This window comes from Asparagus officinalis, chromosome 9 (assembly GCF_001876935.1).
Source record: "Asparagus officinalis chromosome 9, Aspof.V1, whole genome shotgun sequence".
Lineage (NCBI taxonomy): Eukaryota > Viridiplantae > Streptophyta > Magnoliopsida > Asparagales > Asparagaceae > Asparagus > Asparagus officinalis.
The window spans coordinates 49,308,794-49,315,835 of record NC_033802.1 but is presented as its reverse complement, the minus strand read 5'-3'; positions in this window follow the sequence as shown (position 1 = coordinate 49,315,835).

Here is a 7,042-nt window from a genome sequence, read left to right as displayed (position 1 = left end):
TCATTAGAAATAGTATCAAACTTAGAAGTTAAAGACTCATGATCGGATTTCAAAATTACATGCTTGCTTTGTAAATTAATAAAATCATTTTGTAATTTCTTGTAGGCATGCAATAATTTATCACTAGCACAAGCAAGTTCATCATTAGGTAAATCATTAATAGATTCGAACTCGCAAACCTCACTAGGACTATCGTCTAGTGCTCGTGTGCATGAAGCTCTTTTAGAATTTGAAGCGGGATCCTCCAAAGCTTGTCGGATCGCCTCTAAGTCTCCTTGATGCGCTTCTATGAATTTCCATAATGTATAAGCGCTATCAAAAGAATCAAGCTTGTTAGACATAAATGAATCAAGTGCATTTAATAAAAATTCTAACATAAGCTTGTTCATAATAAACATCTTTTTATCATGTTTGCTCCACTTGGATTTCTCCAACGTGGGCACAATATAAGCACAATCAATGATTAATCTAAAGCACCATTGAGCATAGGGAAAAACATTGAATTTAGGAGCAACACTAGAATCATAGCCTAAACAAGATGCATCATTCATATCCATAATTTGTAAAAATATGCAAGCAAGATACAAATGCAATCAAAAAAAGATTAGCATAAAAAGATAACCTGGATCTTTAACTCAATGCGATTAGATCTTAAATCAAAGAGCACCAAGCTCTGATACCAATTGTTAGAGCCAAGAGGGGGGGGGGTAATTAGGGTCTTATGCTAATCTAATCCGATTAAATGCCAATTAAAATTAATTAATAAGTTATCCTAGCAAGTATGAAATACAACAAGACATGTAAGCTAGGATAAGCAATATGAACAACAAAAAGATATAGGCAATGTATGTGTAAGGATATAAAACTAACACAAGGTGATATATCCTACCAAGGAGATATACAATATGATATACGCAAGGATATGTAAACTAACACAAAGGGTAAACAATATGAACTAAATAGTGGATCATATAAATAATAAGCTATGAACAATGACGATATAAGATATGAACATAAATATAAATGAACGCCAAAGCACACTCAAACACACTATATGATTACGGAGTTCAGACCTTCCGTCCTACGTGTCCGCTCCCCACTCCCGGGGAGAAATCCACTATCATAACCGGGTTTTCTACGTTCACCCGAATAACGTTTCCACTATCATAACCGGGTTTTCTACGTTCACCCGAATAACGTTTACACCTCACAGTATCGGTTTTCAACGCTCACCGATTTTTTCAACGCTCACCGATCAACGTCACTCCTCACACTCGGTTTTCTAGTTCACCGAAAACTTCACAACAGACTCGGTTTTCTAGCTCACCGAAAACCTTACAATCTCACAATGTAACAATACAACAAATGATTGTTCTCTAATATGGATGAGAACTCAATTAGGCTCAACTCAATGTTACTATCTCTCACAACCCTAAATATATTAGGCTCAACTCAATGTTACTATCTCTCACAACCCTAAATATATTATGAATACAAATACAATAAGCTCAAGTAGGTGTGTGTAACAATGAGATTAATCAAATCTAAACTAAATATGAAACTAGCTTTAATAAGATGATAATCAAACAAATAAATATAAAGCTAGAAAAGAGTTTAGAAAACTTCTCAAAAGATGACAAGAGATGGAGGAAGAATAGTTGATTGCTCAAACTCCAATAGATGATCTCCTCAAGCTCTTGTGGAATTTTCTTCACAAACAAACTCTTGAAACAAACTTAAAAACCCTTCAACAAACTTGTAAAACTCTTTTTAAAACTCTCTTAAACATCCATAAGAAACAATGAAAGTTGAGGGCTTTTATAGCCTCTTAAACCAGCCACAAACTCTCAAAAACCGAAAATATCAAAAACTAGTCGTTACTAGCCGTTATAGGCTGAAAAGACCAAAATACCCCTAAATTCAGCATTCTGAAAATTTATGTATCTGACTTTGTAAAATCAATTAAAAATATTAAATCAACTCCAAAACTTATGAAATTTTGAGGGAAGGTTCAAGACATGTAGAAGAACATGTTAGAGAAAGAATTTCGGAAAAATAATTTCTCATTTGAGAGAAATAAATGTTTGAACACAGATATACAGTTTCTGAAAATCTGCTGACATACACGATTTTGTAAAATCAATTAGGAATAGTAAATCAACTCCAAAAATGGTAAAATTTTGAGGGAAGCTTCTAAACATGTAGATAAACATGTCAAAGAAAGAATTTCTTAAATATCACTTCCCATTTGTGAAAACTCATCTGTTTTGTAAAAACATGCACGAACATGCACGAACGAAAAACATGATTTTGTAAATTCAATTAAACGTAACAAATCAATTTCAAAGTTGATGAAACTTTGGGAAATGTTTGCAAATGTGATTTTGAACATGTTAAAAAACGAATTTTCCAATTTACATTTTCCAATTGTGGAATCTCATTATTTTGCAAAATCACATAAGTATGGACTTGTAAAAGCTTGATCTTGACAAAATGAGTTTAAACAAAGTTTTGAAAACTTTCCAATAGATTTATAAACTTGATAAAAGATATAAAATAATATCGTTAAGTCTATAATCCAAAACGACGATAAACCAAACCAAACGTGTGTGTGTGATATTGAGCTTGAAGTATTAACACACATAATATAAGCCCTAAACTAATTTACCCAAGCTTGATTGGTCTTCAATATGCTTGACTTGGTAATCTCGCGGATGAAGGTTGAACTTGATCTTTAACTTTGAATTGCAAGGCTTCACCCCACTATTCCGCCAACCTCCATTGGATATGATCGTTGAAGCTCTATTCTATCCATCCTCCAACTCGTTGTTTGTCTACAATACATAGAAAAACACAAATACTAGACAAACAACGTTAGTAGTAAATTATTTGTTAAACATCATCAAAACAAGAACATCAAAACAAAAGAACCCAACAATCTCCCCCTTTTTGGTGATGACAAATAATTTACAAAAAGGATATATGCATGAAAAGAAATGAATATACAAAGTATAATATATCATTGTAGAACTTTGGGTTGGAAATTAGGGTTACTTCTCCCATAGAGAGGTACCACTTTTATATTAATGCACTCTTACAGAAAAGTCCTTACAACATTAACTAATTAACTCAACACTCCCCCTCAAGATGGGCGATAGATATCAATCATCCCCATCTTGTTACAAAAGATATCATACTCTCTAGAACCTAATCCTTTTGTTAAACAATCAGCTAACTGCTCTTCTGATTTCACATAGCTCAAAGTAAGAACTCCTCAATTCAGTTGCTCTTTGATAAAGAACCGATCAATCTCCACATGTTTGGTGCGATCATGCTGAACTGGATTGTTTGCAATATTAATCGCCGATTTGTTGTCACACCAAAGTTGTAAGGAGTCTCTTCTAAACAGGCACAGCTCGGATAATATGTTTTTGACCCACATCAACTCGCACAGACTAACTGCCATAGCCCTGTACTCGGCCTCAGCTGTAGACCTAGCCACCACATCTTGTTTCTTGCTACGCCAAGATACGAGATTGCCTCCAACAAATACACAGTAGCCTGTAGTGGACCTACGATCATCCATACAACCCGCCCAATCAGCATCACAATAGCCTTCAATTCTCAGATGTCCAAAACTCCTGAACCATAACCCCTTTCCTGGGCTTCCTTTAATATATCTAAGAATTCTGCGAACTGCCTCCATATGCTGCTCTCTGGGATCATGCATATATCTACTCACCACACTCACTGCATGAGTAATATCAGGTCTCGTATGGCATAGATATATAAGTCGTCCAACCAATCTTTGATATTGCTCTTTACTCACAGGGTCCCCACCCTCGACTTATGATTCTACTCAATAGGAGTAGATGCAACTTTGCACCCCAACATCCCTGTCTCTGAGAGAAGATCCAGAGCATACTTCCGCTGAGAAAGCACTATACCCTTTCGCGACCTTGCAATTTCAATTCCGAGAAAGTACTTCAACTGCCCCAGATCTTTAACTTCAAATTCCTCTCCCAATTTCTTCTTCAACAGTAGGATTTCCTCAGCGTCATCTCCAGTGATTACAATATCATCAACATAGACCGCCAGGATAGTGATACGAGTTTTGGAGTGCCTGTAAAACACAGTATGATCACCATTGCACTGCTTGTACCCCATACCACAAACTGCCAACCTGAATCTATCAAACCATGCCCTCGGAGACTGTTTTAACCCATACAAAGACTTCTTCAACTTGCACACCTTCCCAGCTACTTGAGAAGTAGCGAAGCCTGGTGGAATCTCCATATACACCTCCTCCTGGAGATTTCCATGCAAAAAAGCATTCTTGACATCTAGCTGATGTAGTGGCCAATTAAAGTTGGCAGCACATGACACCAACACTCTAACAGTACTCATCTTTGCTACTGGAGCAAATGTCTCGTCATAGTCAATGCCGTATGTTTGGCTGTAGCCTTTAGCAACCAATCTGGCCTTGTATCTGTCGATCTTGCCCTCTGGAGTTTGCTTAACCGTATACACCCACTTACATCCAACAGCACGCTTCCCAGCTGGCAAAGGTACCAACTCCCATGTGTCATTCTTCTTCAAGGCCTGGAGTTCCTCGTGCATGGCATTCAACCACCTAGGATCTTGCTTAGCTACCTGCCAGTTGTTAGGTACAGGCACTGAATGCAACGATGCAATGAATGACTTATATGCAGGTGGAATGGATGCATATGAAATGTAATTCGCAATATCAGTATCCCAATTACCAAACTTAGCTGGAGGTTTTCCAGCATTGACTCTAGAGGTTCTGCGGGGCAAGACAGGAGTATCAGAGGTATCAGGGAAGGAATCGTTACCTATCGACTCAGGTGGAGGAGAAGAGCAAGGCACTGGAGAGGAGGGACTTGGGTCATCAACATTTGTGGGTACTGACACAGGCACGGGAGGCGGCTCATGCTGCTGTTTCTGTCTCCTCGTGTATACTCTCAGCTCCCCCTGACTTTGACTACCAACTCCTAAGTCACCACCACTACTCGGCGATGTACCATCACTACTCGGTGACTCAAGAGGACATGGAATCATCCCGACCACAATATCATTCTCATTCTCATTCTCATTCTCCCCCTCTCTACTAGCATCAGTAGAGCCATCTCCAAACAAGGAACTCAACTCCGTCTTCTCCCCATAAAAAGGTTCAAACTCCCGAAAAGTCACATCCATACTGACAAACAGCCTTCTTTCAGTGGGACACCAACACTTGTATCCTTTTTGACTTGATGAGTAGCCAACAAAGATACATTTAACTGCTTGCGGATCCAGTTTACTCACCATCAACCTGTGATCTCTCACATAACATGTGCATCCAAACACTCTTGGTGGAACAACAAAAACATTCGAGCCCAAAAACATCTCACATGGTGTCTTCATCTCTAATACTCTTGATGGCATCCTGTTGATCAAATAAGCTGCTGTCATAACAGCCTCACTCCATAAAAACTTAGGCACATTCATTGTCAACATCAATGAGCGTGCCACTTCCAGTAGATGCCTGTTCTTACGCTCAGCCACCCCATTCTGAGCAGGGGTGTCTGGGCAGGTGGTTTGATGAACAATTCCCTGATTAGAGATGAAAGCTGCAAACTCCTTATTGACATACTCAGTCCCATTATCTGTTCGAAGAATCTTCACCTGCACTCCAAACTGTGTCTTCACATAAGCCGAGAAATCTTAAAAACATTTGTAAACCTCTGATTTCTGCTTCATCATGTATATCCAGGTCATACGTGAATAACAATCAATGAAAGTAACAAACCATCTAAAACCACTGATAGAGGTAGTAGGACATGGTCCCCAAACATCAGAATGGACAAGTGCAAATGGTTCACAACTTCGAAGACCAATCATTCTATAAGTAGAACGAGTATGTTTTCCAAGTTCACATGCATTACAAAATAACTCTTTTCTATCCACTTTCTTCATTAACTCAGGTTCTAATCTATTTAAACTCTCAAAAGATAAATGCCCTAACCGGCAATGTTGAAGCATCGCTTCTGCCTCTGGCCCTCCGCTAACAGTAGCAGCAATCATTGCTGTCTCCCTGTCCAAATACCAAAGACCATCACGTCTGATACCAGTCCCAATCCTCCTCCCCGTTTCCTTCTCTTGAAAGACACACAAATCTCGATCAAATAACACGGTGCAATTTAATTGATCAATGAGAGAGCTAACTGAGAGTAAGTTAACTGGAAACGAAGGAACATGCAATACTGATGACAAGGTAACAGATGAAGTGCAATGGACCGAGCCAGTACCCCTGATGGGTTGGGATGTCCCATCAGCAGTCTGAACTGTCTCAGGATGCATATGCTTACTCGGATAATATAATGCAAACTCACTAGATGTTCCTGTGACATGCCTAGATGCACCTGAGTCTATGATCCAATCAACATGAGTTTTAGTGGATGCAAGTGCCTGAACCTGTGTACCTTTGTTCGCATGAGCATAACCAATAAAGTTACCAAAGCATGTAGTGGTAGCCAGATCCTGGGTGACTTGTCCCTTGCCCTTCGAACTCTCAACCTGAAGCTTGAACATACGTAGTTCCTCCAGCTTTGTTATTTCAGCTCCAGTCATCCCAGCAGTAGTCTGAGACTCATCTGCCACAGCTAGGTGAACAACTCCTTGGCCTACACGCCCCCTGCCTCCTCGACCTGCACGGCCACCAGTCTGATCACGTTCACCCCAGTTCTTTTCTCTGGGTGGCTTAGGGCACATCTGTCTCAGATGCCCTACCTCTCCGCAGTTGAAGCACTGCCTAGTCTCCCCTTTGAATCCAGTGTTATCCGGGTTGGATACCACTAGTACAGACTTCTCCCCTGTAAGTCCACCTATCCCAGACTGTAGCCTGATACGGCTCTCCTCCTGTATCATGGCCGAGACTGCCTTCTCCAGTGGTGGGATCTTCGTCTGGGTTAGTAGCAATGCCGTCCTCTGCTCATACGCTGGAGCCAAACCTCGGAGAAACAACATGGTCCTCTTCTGCAAA